This window comes from Propithecus coquereli, unplaced genomic scaffold (genome assembly GCF_000956105.1).
Source record: "Propithecus coquereli isolate 6110/MARCELLA unplaced genomic scaffold, Pcoq_1.0 Scaffold340, whole genome shotgun sequence".
In the NCBI taxonomy this organism is placed as follows: Eukaryota; Metazoa; Chordata; class Mammalia; order Primates; family Indriidae; genus Propithecus; species Propithecus coquereli.
This window is the reverse complement of record NW_012149064.1, coordinates 617,131-642,720: the sequence shown is the minus strand read 5'-3', so window position 1 is coordinate 642,720 and position 25,590 is coordinate 617,131. Positions and strand designations below refer to the sequence as shown.

Here is a 25,590-nt window from a genome sequence, read left to right as displayed (position 1 = left end):
AGGCTATGATCTGCATAGTATTAGCGTTTTCATCTCTCCCTAGAAGGTCAACTTTAATTGTCCTACACATTAGTATGTATACCCTTTTTCTATAGTATATAAGCCATAGGCGTGAAGGGTAACAGCATGGACATCTACCTGTCTGACCTACACCATGCTTCTGTTTGTAAGTTCCCCAATAAATCTCCCTTTACTGACAGACTGAATTGTCTGCCTCATTCATTGTTTTCGTGGCTCATTTTGTGTTTGAGTATCACTTTGTGTATACAGCCCCTTATGAAACCATTGGAAAGCTAGTCAGGATGAGTCCAGGGCCAGGGGAAGGAAGTATCAGTGGGGGAAATCCCAGGGTGTTCCTCTTCATCTATGTGGAGTGGTGGCACCCATTTCCTAGATGCCTGTGGACGGCCATGTGAGTATGGCAATGCCCCCAAAATGCTAGAAGGCCTAGAGTACTGGTGATTAGAAAAAATGCATTACACACTGGGGTAAGAAGGTTGTTGTGTCGTGACAACAGTGGATTGGCCACTATTATAGGCTTTGCAAGTGGCCATGGAAGCACAGTTAGCAGTGGAAGTGAGGACATGAAAGCTAGAAGAATTACAGTTAGAAAATTATATGAGAACCATCACATCTGTGTTAGCAGCCAGCATGGTGGATAAGCTCAAAACTCAGGAGGCACAGTTGGAAACTCTAGCCTGCTGTTTTGTGCAGCTTGGAGGACAGAAACTGCTTCAGCTGAAAAGTGTGAGCTGTTCTTTTTAAACCAGACTGGGACTGCTAAGACCTGGAACCCTTAGGAACCAACGAGTGAGTCCGATGAAGACATAGTAGTTATCTCAGAGAAGGATGAATATCCTCCCTGTTTTGGAGCAAGACCACTCATGCAGTGGAAAGCGAAAGCCCAGTAGATGCAGCCAGGCAATAATGGACAGCCTTCTCAGGACACCCTAATTGTCTGAGAGTACAACTCGGCAGAATTATTGGACATAGCAAAAAAAAAAAACTTTTTAAAAGCTGCTGACAGAAATCTTAGCCATATGGGTGGTGGGACTGTGGGACACTGGTAGAGATGCTGGGAGTGAGGCTGAAAGAATGAACAATATAACCACTTATCCTGCTTTGAGACAGTGTTTTCACAATGTTAGAACCGACTAGGGCAATCATAGTGTTAGGTACTGGATTATTCTGGCCCTGAGAGAGACCTGCCCAAATGGAGGGGACTTCCTAGGTCAGACCCCAGTGTGGCGATCTCGGGAGGAAGCACAGAGCAATTTAAAGTAGTTGGGCATGTGACAGGCCATCTATGCCCAACAATTCAAAAGACTACAGCTAAGGCTGTGTTTACCGTGGCTTGAAAATGAGTTGTTACAATGTGTCCCCTGGGCATGGCATGGTCCTTTTATGTCCCTCAGCCCCCTTGTCAGATAAAATGTGTATGAAGTAGGGAAAGCTATGGCTGATCTTGGAAAAACTGAAAAGGGAAAAGATAAGATCCAATTGGTTACCAAGAGAAAAAGAAAAAAAGGAGATGCCAAGTCTGTTAGACTGAAAAATGGAGGTCTAAAAGGCCCAGTTAGGGTTACCAGGAAACAAATGTGCTATGAGCTGACCTCAGCTGGGGTAGACAAAAGATCAATCAATCTAATGCTGTATTGGTGGGCATTTGGAAGGTCTTAACTCCAGCTCGGCAGTTTAGGCCCCTTCCCAGCACTCTGCCAGAAGAGGAAGGAGGAGAGGAAACTCTGCATCGAAGAACTCCAATCTCTGTGTTCCAGGGGTGGCTCCTCCCCAGCCTAGAGACCAGGGGGAGAGCCAAGGTTGCCTCCATGTATGAACAGTAGGGAGTGACCTGATGCCTCATAATTTACTGGACTCCAAAAAAACAAGGAGAGGACCTTAGTGAACACAGGTGCCAAATGCACCTTAACTCACAGAAACCCAGAAAGACACCCTAGTAAGTGGGTTGCTATAGATGGTTACAGAGGACAAACAATCAAGAGAAACAAACTCTTCTCCTAGGTCTAGAGTGGAGTTCCCCCACTGGCCATACTGTCTTTATCTCATTTATTCCAGGAAACATCTTGGGTATGAACATCCTCTTAGGATACACTTTACAAATATCTATGAGAGATTTTCAGCTGCGGATTCAGGTGGAAACAGCTATGTTAAGAGGGGAAGCAAAATGGAAACCTGTACACCTCCCTGCCCCCAGTATGTTATTCATGTGAAGCAGTCTTCCTTGTAGAATAGAAGAAATTACCATACAGGAGCTGGCCAAAGTTAATATTGTTCAGCCAGTATAGAGTCCCTTCAACAGTTCTGTATGGCCAGAACTGTCATGTAATGGCGCAGGACAGTAGAATAACAGGAATTGAACAAGGTAGTTCCTGAGGTGCACACTACTGTGTCTAATATAGCTCAAGTGGTAGAACAACTAATATAAAGTATAGGCATTTATCCTGCTGTGTTAGATTTAGCCAATTCCTTCTTCAGTACCCTTTTAACCCTAACTGACAGGATCGATTTACTTTTACTTGGAACGGCCAACAATGGACATTACAAGTGTTGCCCCAGGGTTAGCTATATAGTCACACTATTTGTCATGGAGTGATTACTAGAGATTTAACTTATGTCTACCACCACTCACTGTTAAACAGGTTCATTATTTTGATGGTATCATGCTAACCTCTGAGGACTTGTCATTGCCACAGCAACACCTTGACACATGATGGACCCTTCTCCAATCCAGAGGATGGACCATCAACCTGCAAAAGATACAAGGCCCAGGACTGGCTACAAGGTTCCAGGGGGTACTCGGTTAAGTAAGACACCCTTATCCCAGGCACAGTCATTGACAAAATATATCAACTTTCCACACCTAAGACAATTAAACAGCTACAGAGTTCTCTGGGCCTTTTGGAATATTGATGGGCTTTTATCCCACATTTAACTCAATGTTTGCATCCCCTGTACCAACTAGTAAAGAAAAGATCTAGTTGGTGCTTGGATAAAGAACAAGAGGAAGCATCTCCAAAGGCTAGAATACTAGTGGCTCAGGCACAACCCTTAGGTTCCCCCTTGCCAAGGATACCAAAGTCTTTGGGTGTGGCCACAAGCCCTGAGGGGACCATTGAGGCCTTTGGCAAGTCCAGCATGGAAAAGCAGTTCCCCTAGGATTTTGGTCACAACTATGGAAGGCTGTTGAAATTCACTATTCCTCAATTAAAAAAAAACAGGCCCTGGGAGTATATAAGGACTTTCAAAAAGTTGAACCCGTAACTGCTGCTTGCTGGTAACAGTGAGCACAGTTCTCCCTATTAAAGGCTGGATAGAATGGTTGTTTGCCAGGCTTGTATCAGCTATTGTTCAAGCCTTCACTTTACCAAAGTGACATCCACACCTGCAACAATGGTCCCCTCTCCATAAGTCCTTTAAGGAATGAACTGTGTGTGGTATGTTAGAGCCAGTACAGTATGAGACCAGTGCTGCCCTATTGTGGGGTCTCCAATGCACACAAAGACACAGTCCCCATTCCTGAAAACATTTTGTACTCATGGGTTGAGCCACCATCGTGTATGGATGGCAGTAGCTGTGCAACCACACAGACACTATGTGGTTTGAGATGGAAATGCAACAAAGCAGTGAATGGGCAGAACTCCAGCCTGCATGGTTGTTTTGTACCCATGAGCTGTGGCCTGTAGTTCTCCGTACAGACAATTGGGCAATATATAAGGGTCTTTCAACTTGGCCTGCCTGATGGGTCCCAGAGGATTAGTATGTGCTTTAAAACCCCTTATTTGGAGCTGCCCTGTAGAAAAACCCTTGGGAGAGGCTAAAAGATCCCACTGTGACACTGACTGTGTAATTTCAGCACACTGGTCAGATTCACTTGTCAGTAACATGGAAGTGGATACCCTAGCAAAAATTAGAACTCTTACTCCCTGCAGTCATCAGAGCTGGCTGATTGGCTACGTAAACACAGTGGGATCACAGTGCATGGGTGGGCTGGAATATAGCAAAGGGACCATGATTGCCCCTCTGCTATGCAGATTTAGTGGCAGCAGTAACAAACTACTCAGTTTGCTTCTGGCTGTGCCCCTGCTGTATCCCACATACACTGGGACACATGCATAAGACAGCTGTCACTGTGAGAGACTGGCACATAGACTACATCAGACCCCTGCCAGTAACGTTGGCATGAAAATATGCACCAATATGTGTGAATAGTGCCACGGGAGTGTTGCAGGCCTTCCCTTGCAAAAAGGCAAACCAACATTAAGGAACTGGAACAACTCAGTGTCATGTATGGATTCCCTCAATGAATTGGTAGTGACCAAGGCACACATTTCACTGGAAATGATGTCCAAGACTGGACACATGAAAGATAAATAGACCGGAGATTTCATTTACTGTATAATCCTCAAGCAGCAGGGTTAATAGAAATAAAAAATTGACATTTTAAAGACACAACAACAGGCACTCTTACAATCCAATAGCTCGCATGGATGGGTGAAGGTATTGCCTCAAGCCATTAGAAACCTTACTTTGGTTGTAACACATACGGGGATGGCACCATACCAACAACTTAGGACCACCAAGAAAAGGGTCCCTTTACCTTAGTTATAAAGAAAGTCTGACCAAACACATTTATACTGGAGCTGACAAAGGGCAAATGACAAATGTTATTTAGAGTGTCCCAAGACCTCAAGCCAGGGAGAGGACACTTGAATGTGGGTTGGATTGGCAAATTACCCCAGGGTGGATAGGGTATTTCTTGACAGAGAGTGAGAAATTCCCCAGACAACTAAAGTGGTCTCCATTGATTCTGTTGGGATCTGGACCAAAACACTCCACATACCTATACACTGAAACATAGGCCTCTTTAAAGGGCATTCTGGTGGGCCATTTGATGTGGTCTTTATTGTCCCTGTAACCTTACAAATAACACCAGCACATTTGGTATGTACCCCCAGCCCATAATCCTTGGGCTTCCTATATTCTAACTGAGATGAGGCCACCATGGGGAAGAACTGCTTGATGGGGAAGAGCTGCCCCACCAAGTACCTACTAAACACTTGTATTTCCACTAATAGTCTTCCGTTCCTGTTGCTGCTCTGCCTTACAAGAGGAGAAATGAACCTCCTCCTACAGTGACTGCAGCATTATGCTGACAGCTTACAAAAAGATGCCTGCTGGGATTGCAGCTTGTTACCCTTTCCCAGAACCTCTGGTCTGTCTAGGTGCATATCATCTATTCAGGAAAATGACTGGCAGAACTTATCACTATTCATCAAGGCTCTTCAACAGTGGAGCGTGGCTTTAGAAGATGTGACAAGTGACAATGTAATTAGTTGGCCTATTAACAAGGCACAACACTTATGAACATGGAAAGCTGTTTTCAATAAATGCTACAAAAGAACATGTAATAACCATAGTTATCCCACAACTAAAGGACTCTAAGGTAATGGTAATGGGCCCTATTTTAAGACCTCAAAAGTGATGATACATGAAGGTTTCCTTCAAATATGGGAAACTTTCATTTGGCTGACACTAACTGCAGGGTATTTAAGCCAATTAGCATCCCTGTGCTGGAAGCAGCAGAACCACACTATGATTCATGACCCAACCATACTCAGAGGATGGGCTATATTCCTCAGGATAAATGCTAATGTAACACTGAAAACCCCAGGCTTTTTTTAACTACACATTGGTCTCAACAATGTGGCATAAATCAGCTACTTCTCAATGGTACTGAATGTTTAGGTGGATTTAACCTCTGGCTTTGGTTACCGCCAGGATGGCTAGGATGCCGCACTTAAAGTTTTCCATGGCTCCAGCGTTGATGGGTAAAGTCAATTGATCAACTGCTAATTTATCACATACGGTTAATGGGTGGACAATGGATGTATGTTGTTGGTATGACCATTTAGCTGCAATATTTGTGCCATCTCTAGGCATTAAGGATGTGGTCTGACATATAGAGGCCCTTGCTAATGGGCTCTCAGTGAAAGCCTCCAAGGTTTTGTTGTTTTGTTTTTGTTTTTTTTAATGAACTCTGAAATGATCCTTATGTGGAGGGCTGTTCTGCAGGATTCTATGGGATTAGACTTGTGCCATTGTTAAGACTGAATGTTGTGTATATATTCCTGATAATTCTGGCAATATAAACTCTAGGGCCACAAAACATGCATGGACAAATAACTACAATATCGGATTCTGTCCTTTCTTTCTCCCAGTGGCTCTCCTCTTGGTTTGGATCCTGGGTTTATGAAACATACACATACCAGAAAAATAAATATGATAAGCATCACATGACTGCAATATATCAAAAATTCCTTAGACATTGAACATAGTGTAGGGTGCAATTGGAAGCACAATTCTTGCTGACAAGCACATTGATAATTCCAAGATATTTAATTCTCAGCTACCTTAGGGAAAAGCATAGGCACAGAAAGTATCACTGAAAAAATAGGAGAGTAAAAATCACTAGAGGGACTTGGTCACAAATACTGTGTTACTAATTTTGGAAAACCCCAAAACTTCTGTTGAAAGTGTTTTGGTTTCCATTTTGTTTGTTTTCTGATCATCCCAAACAAGAAGATACCAGTGAGTGTAACATTTTTTTTCTAAAGACTTACAAGGTCTTATACCATCACGTCCCTGTGCATTTCAGTAAAGAGACAATGAGAGTCATTCTGACTGTGTCAAATATTAAATTTGGAGGGAGAGTTCCAAGTTAGAAATTGAATTTGAAGGCATGCTTCTTTTCCTCTCCATGTACACTGATTAAAAGCAGATGAGATACTTTCTGACATTATCATCTCTAAATGCATTAAATGTAGACATTTAAAGCATATAGAAATGCTTTTAATTTCTTTAGCTAATGTTCAGAGACATAATGATTTTGTATGACTAAATTTTCTTGAGAATTTATTGTCCTCATTATTCACAAATGGACAATCATCATTATTTTTTTTCCTTCCATTTTGAGTTACCCTTACTTTATTATCTCTGGTTTCCATTTTAAGAAAAATAGACAATAGGAGGACACTATCCCTATTGAAATCACATGTTAACTTGTAAATTTTAATAACAGCATTGAAATAATCCTGTCACATTCATAAATATGTTTTAATAAGCAAATTATAAATATAAGACTAAATACAAAATTTAGAGTTTTTTATATAACAGGAAAATGCTATGTCCTTCAAATTTGCAAATAATTATCCTCTTATTACTAAAAAATATTAACTATACTAACACATAGAACCTTTTATGTTTTAGTTTATTAATAAAATATAAACTACTAAACTGAATTTATGTTGAGTATTTATTATTATGCTTAGTATTAACAAGCTTGCATACTTCTCATGTAGTAACTAACTCTACAAAACTTTGATAAATGACAAAAGGAGATATTTCCAGTTTTATTATAATTAGAAAAAAATCCTTTATTAGCAATTACTTAACAGAATGAAACAAAATGATTTTTATGGTCATTTACCAAAAGCTAATTAATGTCAAACATTGAAAAATAATCTCGTGTTTTATGACATCTTAATTTTAAATGGTTCTTAACATTGTAAATATACTAAACTATTTCCAAACTTAAAAGAAGAAAGAAGAATGATTAAAACCTTCTGAATTAGTTTAGGTTTCTTGTGTTATAAAATATAAAATTTTATTTAAACATACACAGTAAGTTAAACTGAGAAAGGTAACAAAAAGTAAAGTGCAATTTAAATTCAAATACATTATTATACAATTACACATTTTTTTAGAATTTATAAATTTATAGCCTTATAAGATTTATGAAATTGATCTTTTCACTTGGAAACATATACTGAATTTAGTTATTATTCACTAATATACAATACTGAAATTATAAAAAAAATTATTTTAGCACTTTATTCTGAAAATCCTCCCTCATCCCACCACTTCCCTGAATCTCAAGCTCTTATTAATAACGCTAGCAAATATACACTCACCCAGATGAGTCTTAGAGCAAGTCCGTGTGTGAGAGACCAGGACCCAAAACTGGCTTAACAGAAGGCAATGCCGTGAGCTCATCTCGCTCTAGGCTTGTAATTTTCATGTCAATGGTAGAAGTAGGACAAGGCTTGGCTTTGTTATTTTGGAAAAGGGAACCAACAAAGGAAAAACTGAACTCACCTAATTCCTAGAAAACATAGTAGAAACAGCTTGGTTCCAAACTTTTCCATGGGTGAGCTCATTTTTCTAGGTAACTTTGGCCTCATAGATTGTATTGTCTCAGCCTTTGCCAACAAAACGGATACCTCTCAACAGCCCAAACTTCAACATGAATAGAACACAATGTCAGATTTCCCAGTTTATTTTTGCTGGTTCAAGTGAATCATAATGTCTTTCATATATATTTTCCAGTGGTTTCTAGTTTCCAGGGTCAGAACTAGACCAAAATCACCTTTGTGGAAATTTTAAAAGTACCATATCTATCAGACTTACATAGGCAAAATTCTGTCTTCCAAAGGACATATCTATAAGCCAAGGAACCAAATGTGGAGAAATGCAGGCTGTTTTACACCTTCCGCCTTCCACCAGTTTGTCCAGATGCGTTTGTCGAGGACAAAAGGACATCTCCATTTCAAGCAGAAAGAGTGTTTGGATATGACTTGTTCTCTCCAAAAGATCTTTGATGTGAAGTATGAGCTAATCTGTTGATGTGTTCTACCACCCTGGCCCTTATTCTCCTCTGCTGCTTCTACTCACAGGAGTCTTTGATTTCTCACTCTCAGCAGTAAAGCACCCATTCCTTAGCAGTGGCCATTTGTTTTCCCTTGTGATAACCCTTAAACACACCTCTGTTATAACTAAACCTACCATTAACTTAGTCATAATGATCACTGCACATTTGTGATTCTCTTAATCATATACTCTCTCATGTTAAAATCATGACTTTTCTTTTTTATTTATTTCAGAATTTCCAGGTGGAAAAATGAGACAGATGAAGTGACATCTAAAGACACCGGGGACTATATTTTTAAAAATAACACAATAATTCAGAATTTTTTTTTCTCCTGAAGTCTTACTAACTTCAATAAATATTTGAACATCTAGTACTTTACAATTATTGTGTTGGGAGAGAGCTACAAAAATGGCTAAGCAGACGCATAAACAAACCCTATGAGAACAGAGAGGAAGAAGTAATTAATCACAACGAGAAAGGTAGAGGCACAGGGCTCCTGATGGATGAGTAGGTCCTTGGTGTGCACGTTGGGGGAGGGGAATTCGGGAGCGAGAATTTTGTTGGTGGAGGGAAGGGAGTCAGAGGAAATCCAGCAGAGTCCACAGAGCAGAGCAGGGGCTTCACAGTCCATGTTGGAGAAGGATCCCACAGTACCTTCCTTGTGTTTCCCACACTGAGGCACTTTCCACAGTCTTGTGACTGCCTACTTTGCTGTTTCTCTTTCATTCTAGAAGGAGGGCAGGGGGTTAGTATTGGCTTCCCTGCATCCCAGACAAACAGGAAATACTACTGTGTGAATAAATTTCAAGAGGCCAGGGTTGTCCCCACCTTTCCTGCAAAAGGGCGGTTACTCCTCTCAAGACGCAGGCAATTGGGGGTGGCTCCTGCGGCAATTCCTTTGGGCGGACAGCAGCAGCAGGTAGATGTCTACCGTCTTTCCCGTTCCACCCGGCTAGATGTGTCCACTCCTCTTACCAGTCACCCCAGATCCAAGGCCAGTAAGTCACCCCCCCAACTGCGCCCTCTCAGCCTTCCACTATGACGTCACGCGCGACAGAGGTAACTATGGAGACCTCCAAACCCTCGCCAAATACACTAATGCGCCAGTCCTCCTAACGTCCAAAGCGGCTCCACCTTTTTCGGGAATCCTCTGAGGTCTAGGGTCTGGTCGCCTGGAGGCTGCTGTAATCCCAAAAGGAACATGAGAGGGGCTGGATGTTTGGAGGGGGACCGATAATTTAGATTTTCTTGCTTTAATTCTTCTCTGTATTGCCACTGTGAAATATTTAACAAAGTCCAACAGATTACTGATAACGCAATAATAACCTATGACTTTACATTAATAGGTCTATTAATAACAAACTAATCAGTGAAGTTACTGGAAAAATGTTTCGGTGTAAAGAGTGATTCACCATTCTATTTACACAGTATTGAAACCATCAAAACATTTAAACACCCGGAAAGTTCAAAGTAATATTAAGTAATAATCGATAACTCTGAAATATTGCAACATCTTGAAGTACCTTCTAAATGACCAAAAACAGATGAAATTTTGTTCAGTATAACTTCAGTGAAGTTTTTCTACACAGAACTATGTTTTTAAATTGGTAATCCATGTAAGATATATGCTAAACCTTTAAGTGACTAGATTGTTCAATAAATAAAACTCCACATTGCTGTGCTGTTAAGAACTAATGAGCTTATAATTCAGAGAAACCCTTTTAAGAAATTCTAGCCTATAGAATGACATGTTCAAATTGTTTGGTTCTACTAATTTCATTAGCAAAAACCTCCAATTTCTTTATAAGGTATTTAATTCTTCTAAATATCATCTTTAAAGGGCCTGACTTGATTTTTGTCAAAAAAGATCACAAACAAAGCTTACCCCTCCAGTCTCCAGTTTCCAGTCTCCAGGTTCTTCATGAGTTTCAGTTCAGCATAAGCCAGCACACTGACCTTCCTAGGAATTTTTCATGGTACCAACTTTAACACTTTCCACAAAGTATCCTCTCCTTCTTTTTGGTAGCTTGTGATGTTAATAATGGCATGTGGTGTTCCTTAGCATAACCTGCCAAAAAGTGAAGATCTCCTTGGAAGAAAAGCCATGGGGTACAATCACACATCTGAGTTGAAAGATATCCAAATGGATTCTAGATGAGAAGAAAACGTTCATGTCTTCTGTAATATGAATTTTCACTTTCAATAGATTCAAACAGATTGTGACATAAACATCTTCAAACGTGATGGGTTTTACATGACCCATCATTTCATAGATCCTTGGCACCAAATCTCTGGACATTATATAACCCAAGCCACTGCAATAGGGAGGGAACACCTTGAAAGGATACTCCTGATATAAAATATGGATTTTTTTTTTTTGGTAAAATCCTCTGCAGAAATAATTACGGATCAGAGGATAACCTGTGAAAAATTTCTCTGAGTATTTTAGGTTTAAAAGATACTTCACTAAATTGCCAGTATTGATGAAAACATCGGTGTCTGTCTTCATGATATACTTGACATAAGGGCAAAACAAAGTTACTCACCTGAATGCCATAATGGTTTTCAAGGTCAGGTTATTATATGTGTCTAAAAAATCTTGTTGGATGATGTCACACCATAAAGAAGATGTTCTTCCTCTAAGGACAATGCTAACATTTTGCCTTCCCTTTCAAGCCTGCTGGCCTAGTAAGAAAAATGTGAGAACCTCATATCCCCACCAAGACCTTTCTTCACCCCACATAACTCTAATGGCCTGTATGTCTTTCACATCTGAGGGGTAGGAGCTCACCAGGATGACCAGAAATAGGTTCCAATGACAACATTCTGAATGCTCTCAAACAGAACTTTTGTCTGTAAATGGGCTCATATTCATAGAAGTACATCCAGTTTACATGTTCTATCACATTGTAGTGGGGAAGGCTGAGATACCACATCACAAGGAAACTCAGGAGTGACAGCAGCTGGAGACTCCATTTGAGGGATTTCAGGGACATCCTACTGGGAAAGGCAGGCAAGAGAGCCAGGGCCATCCATGATGGCTCAGAAGCACATGAGCCTCAGGGTCTTCTTGGTTTGTTTCTTCTGAATAAAAAACCTTCAGTTTCCCCAGTTGAACATTCACCTGTATGTAATTGTCAAAAACAATGCCTACTAAAAAACAGAGACTCCCAGATTGGCTTAAAATTCTTCCATATACTGCTTATAAGACACACTTCTGTATAGTTTCAGATGAAATTAAAGCACTAGCTGAAGTTTTTTGTTGTTTTCTGTAGTCCATGCTTTAATTAAAACATTCAGATTTGCTATGAACTGCAGTGCAGGGGAGCTACTAGCCACCAAGGCCTGAGCCCCAGCGTGTGGCAGCTCAACCCCGGCTGCTCTCCAGAAAGGACCCCTGCTACCTTATATTTCTTTATCATGAAATCTAATATATTCTTATTGTCTGGGAATTAGAACATGGGGACCTTTGGTGGGCCATATTCTACCCCCAAACCCTATTAACTGTATCACTTGAAAATTGTCCTGGCTCTTTCTCAGTTTAGTTTCCATCCTAGAAATCCCTTATATGAACGCTCTACATCTCAAGACAGAATTGCTAATGCCCACCTCTTGATTATCAAGAAGAGAAGCACTGTTATTAATCACTTTAGTTATGAGATTGCATAAAATAATCACATTGATCATTTTCTTGAGACTTCACTTACTACAAGGATACACTCCCAGGCCTTAAAAAATACTTAAGTCTTCAATAATAAAGATAATTATCCCAAAGTATTTTTTCAGAATATCTTCAATACCATAACATTTTGTAAAGTTTCACTGAATATTTCTGCAGTTACTGTCTCATAATATTTGACATGGATTCATGCTGATGGAGTCTTACTCAAACTTGTTTTTGAAAACCCATAAAACCTAGTGTATTTTTATAGGGATGTTTGTGTAGCCAGCGGCCTCGATGATAGAAATAGTGCCTCCCTCTGGGGCAAAAGGCAGTCTTGCTTACTGCCCAGCATAATAGAAATAATATCTCTCTGCCTCTCTGGGCAGAGGTCAGCAAGTTTACTGCCCATTACATGACATTCCAGTGGGAAAAGTAGATACATCTCCTGACCTGGGACACACTCATGTGAAAACTATCATTTCTTCCTCTGACTTCCCCTCTTCTGTTTTTTTTTTTTAAGGGAAGATCACCTCCACAAATAACATCTCCACTTTGAGAATATGCCTTTAAAGGCATCAGGACAACCCCTTCATCTGCTACCACCATATCCATAGGCTGAAGAACCTTGAAGTGCACAAAAGGCCCACACTCCCCTGTCCTATGTCATAGGAGATATTCATGAACAATGAGCTCCCTCACTGAGACCAAAGTGTAAGTTTCTCCTTTCCTGCCTTTAGGTGCTATCCCTTGCCATGGATGCCAGCAATTTCTGCTATGTCAACGAGAATATGGGCCACATTGACCTGCCCCTACCAAACCCAACCAGAGCAAGCCATATGACGGCCCTTTGGAAGAAAGGGCGAATCCAACTCTCATACATGGATCTGGGAGTACTCAAGCTTGACCCTGGCCTCACCTTAGAATCACCTAAGACACTTAAAGAGCCTGTATTAAGTACTGTGTCTGAATTGCCTCATTAAATCCTCACAGTAACTCTGTTTGGTATTTATGAAGAGATGATTGACCCAATAATTTTCCTTCTATGAAGTTATAATGATATTTCTACACATATGTACTATCATTTGGGTACAAAGACGTTTACTGTAGTAATGTTTGAAAAAATAAAATACTGAAAACCTAAAGTTTCATCCGTAGGGGACTATTAAAATAAATGTTGACACATACCTTAAAAATAAAAAAATAAATAAATAAACACACGAATGCTCCCACTCAGACCAATAGACAGAAGTAGTGGGGGAGGACAAAAAGGATGCTATTTCTTCCAACTTGCCATTGGATTCTGATTGAATAATTGATCTGAGATCCACTTAACTAAGCACTGCCTCTCTAGTTCCATTGTACATATAAATCATTTGTTATCCTGGGCTGCATTCTAAGTAATGTGATTCTATGGGTTTGGAAGAAGTTTGTGAATCGACTTCTTTAATAAAGCCAGGTTTGTGTAAAACACACACATGATCAAGATCTGACATCCTTTATATATTATATAGAATAATATATATAGGATAATATATTTTATTTATATATATATATGCACACACACACACACACATACACCAACAAACACACGTATACACACCCTTAAAACCCAACAATAAGAAATGGACAATCCAATTATAAAATGGCAAAATATTTTAATAAATATTTTACTAAAGAACATATAAAATTGGCAAAGAGGCATATGAAAACATACGCAATACATATGTCTTTAAGGAAATGAAAATTAAAGTAACAGTGACATGCCACTACACACCTATCAGAATGGCTAAAATCTAAGACACTGACTACACTGAAGGTTGGAGGAGGTGTGGAGTAACAGGAACTTTCATTTATTTCTAGTGGAATGCAAAATGGTATAACCAGTTTGGAAGACAGTTAGCCAGTCTCTTAGAAAGCTAAGTGTACGTTTTCATAATATACACCAATCACATTCCTTGGCCTTACTCAAAGGAAGGGAATATGTACATCCACGCAAAAATCTGTGGATGTTTAGAGCAGCATTATTCATACTTGGCAAAACATGGAACCAACCAAGATGTCCTTCAACAGGTGAACAGATAAAATATCTGTGGTTCCATGCAATGGAACATTATTCACTGATAAGAAGAATTTAGCTATGAAGCATTGAAAAGACATAGAAGAATCTTAAATACATGTTGCTTAGTGGAAGGAGCAAGTCTGAAAGGGCTACATACTACATAATTCCTATTGTATGACCTTCTATAAATGGCAAAACTGTGGAGACAGGAAAAAGATCTGTGGTTTCCAGAAGCTTGAGGGAAAGAAGAGAGGGATGAATAGGGGGGGAACAGGAGATGTTTTAAAAAAATAAAGCTATTCTACACAATGTAGTAATAGTGGATAAAGTCATGTCATTATGCATTTATCAAAATCCATAGAATGTAAAGAAAGTGAACCCTAAGGCAAACTCTGGATTCTAGTTTAATAACTTTTGTATATCAGTTCATCAATGATAAAAAATGTGCCACACTAATGCAAGATGATGATAATAAGCAAGAAGTTAGTTGGGGGGAAGGGAATATATGAGAACTTTCTGTTCTTTCCACTCAATTTTTATATAAACCTAAAACATATCTACAAAATAAAGTATATTAATTTCAAAAATAACAGTGATATCCATCGAAAGTAGAATAGATTAAAATATATGGTATACTTATATAATTGAATACAGTACTATGCAGCAATTGCAATAAATACACTCAGATATTAAATGTAATCTCCATGGTGGCAACTACAATGAAATATCCATAGAATACACACAAACACAAATGAAAATCTTTCACTTAAAAATCAGCTAAACATAAAAGAAGACAGTAGTGTAGAAAATATAAGACAAAAAGGTATAAGGCATATAGAAAATAAATAATAAAATGACAGAAGTCCCTACTTATAAGTAATTATTATAAAAGCAAATGCATTACACTATCCAATCAAAACACTGAGATTAGTAGAATAGATTAAAAAACATGATCCAGCTATCATGTTTTTACAAAGCCATAAATAGATTGGAAGTAAAAGGAGGAAAACAGATATTTCATGCAAACAGGGAGCAAAAAAGAGAGCTGGGGTGGCTATATTAATATCAAAGAAGATAGACTTTATATTTAAAAATGTTACAAGACAACAAAATGGCATTATATATTCATAAAAGTTTCATTTAGCAGGAAAATGTAAATATTATAGATATTTATGTACCTAATAATAGACCGTTAAAATATATGAAGAACAAACTGACAGAATTGAAGAAATAGACAGTTCTAAAATAATATTTGAAAATATTGATACACCACTCTCAGTAATGAATAGTGCATTCAGACAGAGATAATTTAGAAGTAGAGAACTTCAATAAACCATTAGGTAATTAGATCTAAGAGATATATACAGGTTACTGTACCCAACAGAAAGAGAATACACACTAGTCTTAAGTGCACCTGGGACATTTTCCTGGAGACACTGTAAATTAAGTCAAAAATTAAATAAATAACAGAAGGAAAACTAGAAAGTTCACAAACTTGTAAAAAATAAACAACACACTCTTACACAAGCAATAAGTAAAAGAAGAAATCATGAGGAAGATAAGGAAATACTTAGATAAGCAGGAAAATGAAAACAAAGCATACTAAAAGTTACGGGATACAGCAAAAGCAGTACTAAGATGAAAAATTAATAGCTATAAATACATTAAAAATGAAAGATATCAAATCAATAACTTAACTTTACAAACTAATGAATTATTTCAGAAGAATAAAATAGATGCAAAGCAAAAAGAAAGAATAAAATAATAAAAAGTAAAGAAGAGATAAAATAGAGGTTTGAAAAACAAGAGAAAACCAATGAAACCAAAAGTTGGTTCTGGGTTCTTCAAAAAGGTTAACAAAATTGATAAACCTTTAGCTACACTAAGAAAAGAATGACAGAATACTCAAAACGCTATAATGAGAAATGAAAATGTGACATTACTATTGATTCTACAGAAGTAAGATGCTTTAAGCAGTGTGCTATGAATCACTGTATAACAACAGATAGGACAACCTAGACAAAAATGAACAAATACCTAGGTATAGAAAACTTACTGAGACTTGACCACAAAGAAAATCTGAATAGATCCATAATGAGGAAGTATATTGATGTAGTAGTTGAAAACTTCCCAAGAAAGAAAAGCCCTTTACCAGAGATATGCACATATGAATTCTCTCAAGTATTTAAAGAAGAACAGGAATCCTTTTCAAACTCTTCAAAAAAATTGAAGAGAGTTAAGTTCCAAACTCATTCCATGATGCCAGCATTACCAAAGACAGAAAAAGACACTACAGAAAATTATAGACTAATATTTCTTATGAACACTGATGTAAAACTCCTGAACAAAATCCTAGCAAACCAAATTCAGCAGCAAAATAAAAGGATTTTACAGCATGACCAAATGAGATTTATTCTTCAGATGCAAGGATGTTTTAACTCATGAAAACTGACATTGCATGTTAACAAAATGAAGGGGTTTGGGCATGGTGGCTCATGCCTTTAATCCCAGCATTTTGGCAGGCTAAGGTGGAAAGATTACTTGAGTGCAGGAGTTCCAGCCCAGCTTGGAATACATAGCAGACTCTGTCTCTACAAAAAATTTAAAAAGTAGCCCAGTGTGGTGGCTCATACCTGTAGTCCCATATACTGGGTAGCTGAGGTGGGAGGATTGCTTGAGACCAGAGGTGTGAAGTGCAGTGAGCTATGGAATAACCAAGAAGGCAAAATTCCCAAAGATTGTTTTTGCAGAAATAAATGAAATCGATCTTAAAGTTTATATGGAATCTCCAGCAAAACTAATCTTAAAAATGAAGAGCAAACTTACTTAATTTACACCAAGTTTCAAAACTTACTGAAAGTTTCCAAAAATATGTTGCTGGCATAAAGACACACATTCAGACTAATGGAATAGAATAGAGAGCTCATAATTAAACCCTCATGTATATGGTCAAATAATTTCTTATGAAGATGCAAAGACCATTCAGTGGAGATAGGACAGTCCTTACAACAATTGGTGCTGAGAAACTGGATATGTAAACGCAAAAGAATGAACATGGACCCTTAAATTATACCACAAACAAAAATGAACTCTGAATGGATCCAAAATCTAAGTTTAAGTGCTAAAACTATAAAATTCTTAGACTAAAATATAGGGAAAAGTGACATGACAGTGGATTTGACAGTGATTTCCTGCTAGGACACCAAAAGAACATGCAACAAAAGAAAAAATAGACAAATTTAATTTTATGAAAATAAAGAAAGTTTTGCAGTGGGAGAAAATGTTTGCAAATCCTGTATCTGATAATGGATTAATATCCTGACTATATAAAGAGCTCTTACAACTCAATAACAGCAACAACAACAACAACAACAAAAACTGCCTCATGCAAAAATTGGCAAAGGACTTGGACAGACATTTCTCTAAAGAACATATAAAATGTCCAATAATGACTTAAAAAGATGTTCAATATAACTACTCATTAGTGAAATGCAAATCACATCCACAGTGAGTTATCACTTCACACACATTAGAATCGTTACTATTAAAAACACACACACACTAAATAACCACTGTTGGACAGGATGTAGAGCAATTAGAACCCTTGTACACTGTCAGTGGGAATGTATAATGTTGCAGCTTCTATGGAAAACAGTGTGGTGATTCCTCAAAAATTATATGTAGGATTACTGTATGATATAGTAATTTAACTTCTGGGTATATAAACAAAAGACATAAAAGCAGAGACATCAGGAGATATATGTACACCTATGGTGATAGCACTATTACTCACAACAGCTAAAAGGGGGAAGCAACCCAAGTGTTGTTTGTATCGGCAACATCAGTGAATAAATAAATATACAAAATATGACTTATACATACAGTGGAATATTATTCACTTATCAAAAGCAAAATAATTCTGACATATGCTACAATATAGATGAATCTTAAGGACAGTGTGATAAGTGAAATCAGCCAGTCAGTCACAAAAGTTCAAATACTGTATGATTCCTCTCATATGAGGACTTAGAATAAATTCATAGAAACATATATTAGACATAAAAATATAGTAGAACGATAGTTCCTAGAATAGGTAATTAGAAACTATTCATTAATCTGTACAGAGTTTCAGTGTTGCAAGATTTAAAATCTTCTCCATGGATAGGTATGAGAGTTGCAAAACAATGTGAGCGTTCTGAATTCCTCTGGATGGCACACTTAAAAATGGTCAAAATGGTCAATGTCATGTATATTCAACCACAATGCATAAAATACTTTTTTAAGTGAACAAACTGTAATTATCTGCAACAGCATGAATGAATATCATAAATATAAGGTTGCATAAAAGAAAGTAGATGTTAAAATATACATAGTACATAACTTCATTTATATAAAAGTCCAGAAACTCAACAAAGCAAAACAAACCCTGAGGTCATGCACTTTAGTAATGGTAGAATAGTTTTTGAACTAACACTCTCACAGACAAAAATTATAAATGCTGGATAAAATATTATATATCATTATTAACATATAGAAACACACATATATGTGCATTTCACATGTGTGTATAAGAACTGAATGAGGATTTCACCTGTTCCCACCATAAGGGAGATAAGTATTGGATATTCAATCTAGCCAAATTAATTTCCTCATCAAAAAATGACAACATTTTTAAAAGGAATGAGACTAGATCCAGAGTCTCAGTTAAGTATTATTTATAGTTTCTAGTACACAATTTTAAAATATGAGTCTTTACAAGTTCCCTTAGTGTTTGCTTGTCTGAGAAATACTTCATATGCCCTTCATATATGAAGGGGTTTTGCAGGGTACTAAATTCTAGGCTGGGCATTATTCTGTTTGAGAACACTGAAAATGGGGCCCAGTCCCTTCAAGCTTGTAAGGTCTCAGTTCAGAAGTCTATAGTTAGTCTGATGGGTTTTCCTTTGTAAGTTAAATGTTGCTTACATCTTACTGCTGATTGGATGGCCTCTTTCATGTGTATTTTGGCCAGTCTGATGACTATGTGTTGTGGTGTTTTCCATTTTGTGATGAATATTCCAGGAGTCCGTTGGGCTTCTTGTGCCTGAATATCTAAATTCCTAATAAGGCCAGAGAAATTTTCCTCAATTATTCCCTCAAATAGATTATGCAACCCTGCCCTGCAAGGAGTACTCAGAACTGTGTTGAACAGAGACCAGCAAATATACACTTACCATTGTAAAATTATCCAAAAGCTAAGGTCAAAGACCAGATACCACAAAGGCTCAAGACATAAAACAAAGTAAAAAAGATCTACTTGACAGGATGAACCAAAAGCACCCCACTTATCAATTCTTTGAATAAATGTGAATAGCTTGACCTGCCCACTGAAGAGTCATGGGCTGGCTGAATGGATAAATATATACACAAACCAAATATCTGCTGTCTTCATGAAACACATCTAACCCACAAAGACCCACTCAGACTCAAGGTGAAGGAATGGAAAAAAATATTCCACACAAATGGAGACAAAGTGAATGCTGGTGTAGCAGTTCTCATATCAGATAACTTAGTCTTCAAATCAAGAAAAGTAATGAAAATCAAAGATGGTCATTAAATAATGATAAAAGGCAAAAATTCCACAAGAAGACATAATAATTCTAAGTATTTATGCACCCAACACTGGTGCACCCATATTCATAATGCAAATCTTATTTGATTTAAACAAAATGATAAACAATGTCATTGTAATAGCTGGGGTCTTCAACATCCCACTGACAGAACTGGACAGATCTTCCAAACAGAAAATAAAGAAAGAAACAATGGATTTAAACAGAATTCTAGAACAAATGGGCCTAACAGATATTTACAGAACTTTCAACCCAAAAACCACTGAATATACATTCTTCTCAGCAGCTCATGGGACATTCTCTAAGATGTATTACATCCTAGCCCATAAAACATGTCTCAAGAAATTTTTTAAAAATAGAAATTATATCATGCATCTTCTCAGACTACAGTGGAATAAAATTAGAAATCAACTCCAACAGAAACACTCATTTCTACACAAAGTCATGAAAATAAACAACCTACTGCTGAATGATTATTGAATCAAGGAGGAAATTAAGATGGAAATCAAAATATTATTTGAACTATGTGACAAAGGGGCACAAGTTATCAAAATCTGTGGGACACAGCTAAAGCAGTCCAAAACAGGAAAATTCATAGTCTTAAAATGCCTTCATCCAAAACATAGAAAGACTCAAATCATCGGTCTAATCAATCAACTCAAAGAACTGGAAAAAAGAAGAGAAAAACAATCCGAAACACAGCAGCAGCAAAAAAAAATAACCAAGATAAGAGCAGAACTGAATGAAATCAATAATAAAAGAAATACATGAAAGATTAACAAAACAAAAAGCTGTACCTTTGAAAAAATAAACAAAATAGACAAACCTCTTATGGACTAATGAGAAACAGAAAAGAAAGGACTCTACTAAGCTCAATCAGAAATGAAAAAGGAGAAATTACAACTGATAACACAGAAATAAAAAAATATCATCTGTGAATACTATAAAAATCTCTATGCACATATGGTCGAAAATGTGGAGAAAACGGACAAATTCCTACAACTACACAGCTTCCCTAGGCTCAATCAGGAAGTAATAGAACTCATGAAGAGACCAATATCAAGTACCAAAATTGAAGGAAAAATAAAAACCCTTCCTTAAAAGAAAGTCCCAGACCAGATGGGGACACAAATTCTACCAGACCTACAAAGAACAACTGGTGCCCATCCTGCAGAAATTATTTCACAACATCGAGAACAAAGGAATCCTCCCTAACATGTTTTAGAAAGCCAACATCTCCCTGATTCCCAAACCAGGAAAAAAACTCAACAAAAACAGAAAAGTACAGGCCAATATTCCTTACAAATATAGACACAAAAATTAGCGAATCAAATTCAGCTCCACATCAAAACAATAATCCATCACGACCAAGTGTGATTCATCCCAGAGATGCTGGAATGGTTCAACATACGGATATCTATGAATGTAATTCACCACACAAGCAGAAGTAAAAACAAAAATATATAATCTTCTCAATAGACACAGAAAAAGCATTTGACAAAGTTTCAGCACTCTTTTATGATAAGAACACTTAACAAAATAGGCATTGATGGGACATACCTCCAAAGGTTAAAAGTCATATACAACAAACCCACAGCCAACATCATACTGAATAGGGAAAAACTAAAAACACTTCCATTTAGGACTATGGAGTTCCAGGGAGAAAATAGGGAAGGACACACTCCACCCCAGAGAAACTGGGCTGGCAGAGAAGGATGGAAAAAACCTGGCTCGGGCCTTAGCAACCACATGATTGGCCCCTCCCATCAGGAGCAGCTCTTCAGACTTGGAGAGATAGCCCTGAACTCCATATCAGTGGCTGCCCCTAGTGACTAGAAAAGCAGCCTCCAAGCCCTGCTGAGACTTAGAATAGCCCCTAAGGCTCTTGCATTCTAGTCATCACCTATCTTGCTCCCTCCCCATCTCAGAGGGAGTAAGAACCAAGCAATCTGATGGGAGCTACAGGATCCCTCCTAAAGCTTGGGATACTTGTGTACTCCACCTGGGGGACCACAGCCTAACACGAACACAAAGATTACCTTGGCAGCTGGTTCCTCCATGTAAATTACAATCAATGACAGTGGGAACAACCCCATAGATAAACATAGTGCCTTCCAACTCAAGCAATTAGGGAGTTGCAGATTTATATCCACAAGTACAATCCACCAGTTCAGAGATTAAACTGGGGGACAAAACTCACTGTACTCCATTAAGAAGAGGTGAAGACAACAGGTCAAAGGTAAGCCAAGAGGTTCATAAAACCTGCTAAAACACCCCAAAGACAACTCAGGACCAGAATGCCTCTCTCAGGTATGGTCAGGGATCAATATTTGGGGACTTGCAGACTGGGCCATAAGCCAGCCCTATCACCCCAGCTCCCAATTAAGAGGTCAGATGAGAAGGAATCAAGAAACATAAAACAATCAGAAGAAAAGGGCCTCCCTTAAAGTAATCAATGACTCCCCGCCAATAGATACCAACCTAAAAAAAATGGTTCTAAGGATAGGTGAAGAATTTCAAATATAGATTGTAAGAAAATTCTATGAAATACAAGAGAAAGTAGCAACTAAACACAAAGAAGCAACAAAAGCAATGCAGAAAATGAGTGAAAAAATCTCTAAGAAATCAAAGTATGAAAGAAAAAACAAACATAAATTCTGGAAATGAAAAATTCATTCAAGGAATTACAAAGCATAGAGGAAAGCTTAAAGTATAGTCTAGATCAGGAAAAAGAAAGAATCTCAGAGCTTGAAGAAAACACCTATGAGCTAAATAAATCAGTCAAAGAGAAAGAACGGAGACATAAAAGGAGTGAACAAAGCATACAAGAAATGTGGGATTAGGTAAAGAGGCCAAACATAAGAATCATACACATCCCTGAGGGCGAAGAAGAAATTACACAAGAGGTGTATAAGTTATTTGAGGAAATCATTGAGGAAAATTTCCCTGGCCTACCTAGAAACCTAGATATCCAGGCAAAAGAAGCCCAAGGACTCCTGGGAGATTCCCATGAAGAGGCAATCACCATGGCAGATACTCAATAAGGTGGCCAAAGTAAAATGAAAGAGGCACTCCTACAATCTGTACGGTGAAAACAACAGGTAACGTATAAAGGAAAATCTATCAGACTAACTGCAGACTTCTCGACTGAAAACCTTACAAGCCAGAAGGGACTGGGGACCCATTCTCTGTCTTCTAAAACAGAGTAATGGCCAGCTTGAAATTTATCTCTTGCAAAACTAAGTTTCTTATATGAGGGAGAAATAGAGATTTTCCCGGAGAAAGATTCACTTAGGGAATTTACAAAGATGAGACCTGCTCTGCAGGAAATACTCAAAATTGCATTATACATTGATCAGCACAATAGACACCCACCAATGTAAAATCATCCAAAGATCACATGTAATTCATGATGGATAACAGAATTAAACCTAAGGAATGAAACTACAACAATTCTAGAAGATAATGTTGGGAAAACCTCTTATACACATCAACCTAGTGAAAGAATTTAGGAAGATGACCCCAAAAGCAATGACAGCAATAACAAAAATAAGTAAATGGCACCTCATCAAATTAAAAAGCATTTGCACAGCCAAGGACACAGTCATAGCAAATAGACAACCCACAGAATGGGAGAAAATATTTGCATGGTATACATCCAGTGAAGAACTAAAAACCTGAATTTACAAAGAAGTCAAGCAAATCAGCAAGAAAAAAATCAAACAATCCCATTAAAATTGTGCAAAAGAGATGAACAGAAACTTTTCAAAAGAAGATAGACTAAGGGACAACTAATACATAAAATAATGCTCAATACTTTGATAATCAAGGAAATGCAAATCAAAACCATAAGGTGATATCATCTAAGTCCAGTGAGAATGGCTTTTATCAAAAGTCCCAAACAACAGAAGCTGGTGAGGATGTGGAGAGAAAGCAACACTTGTACACTGTTGGTGGGATTGCAAACCAATACAACTTCTATAGAAAGAAGTATGGAGATACCTCAAAGAACTAAAAGCCTACATACTATTTGATCCATCAATCCCACTACTAGTATTTACCCAAAGGACATTTTACAAAAAAGTCATTTGTACTCGCATGATTATTGCAGCACAAATCACAATCACAAAGATTTGGAAACAACCCACATGCCCATCAATATGTGAGTGGATTAATAAAATGTGATATATGTATACCACGGAGCACTATTCAGCCATAAAAAATTGTGATATTGTATCTTTTGTAACAACCTGGATGGAGCTGCAGATCATTCTTCTAAGTCAAGTCTCATACGAATGGAAAAACAAATACCACATGTACTCAATACTAACCTGGACCAAATAGATCCACAATTATGTGTACATATGGAAGTAAAACACAAGGGAAATCAAGTAGGTGGCAGGGGAAATGGGGATAAGTAAATTCACACCTAATGGACACGATGCATACTCACTGAGTGAAGGGCACACCTACAGCTTTGACTCGAACTGTACAAAAGGAAATTATGTGACCAAAACGAGTATACCCCCATTAAAGTTAAAGCCAATAAGCAAAGATTAGATGATTAGCATTGTTCTTTATTAAAGAGATGCAAATCAAAACCACAATAATATCACATGGATGCGTGCATATGTACATATAATGTCAGTTGTTGGCCTAAACACAGTAAGTTTCACGTCCTATTAATGAAATTTCCTTTACATGCTCTGTCTTCTCTCCACACAGATTTCAGTGCTAACTGAGAGAAGCTGCCTGATTCTCCCTCCTAGGGAGCAGGCATCAGCAGGTATGGGGAGGTGCGAGGCGGCAGCACCACTGGAGAGAACCTATCAGCATAGCCCTGTGGGTCTGGTTAAGGGGTGACCTTTCTCTCTGATAGAGAAATATGTACTCTGTGGTTCAGGTCCATCCATGGGCACCTGGTTCTGACTCAGACCAAATGGAGACTGTTTACCAGAGAGCCAGGAGTGATACATAAGCAATTCACCATGCTGGACCCCAAATGTCTGAAAGCCAGTGCCCTATGCTAAGGTACTTAGGTTTAGAGGAATAAATGTAATATCTTAAAATCAGATGGTATTGCTTTAAAAAGAGTACCACACAAAGGATATAAAAGTTAAGTTAGATAGGAGGAATAAGTTCCAGAGATATACTACACACTGTGGTGACTATAGTTAAAGATAATATGGTAGACTCTTCAAAAATGCTGAGACTGGATGCTAAGTATTCTCACCACAAAAAGGACAACTGTGGGAGGTAATGCATATGTTAATTATGTATATTTCACCATTCCACTATTTATACATACTTTCAAACATCATGTTTTATATGGTAAACATATGTAGTTTTATCTGCCAACTTAAAAACTCCCATGTGTATTTCAACACTACTCACAATAGCCATGATGGAATCAACCTGAGTGTCCAGCAATAAATGAATAAAAAGATGTGACAATCTTCAGTGGCATGCTTTTCCTAGCAAATTATCCAAAGTAGATGCTAATCTTTATACTCCTTAAAGACTGACGAAA

General features: G+C 37.8%; 1 pseudogene; it reads right to left on the bottom strand.

The window, feature by feature from the left end:
• Positions 1–10,763: 10,763 nt before the first annotated feature.
• On the bottom strand, positions 10,764–11,760 carry LOC105815640 (annotated as a pseudogene).
• Positions 11,761–25,590: the final 13,830 nt, after the last annotated feature.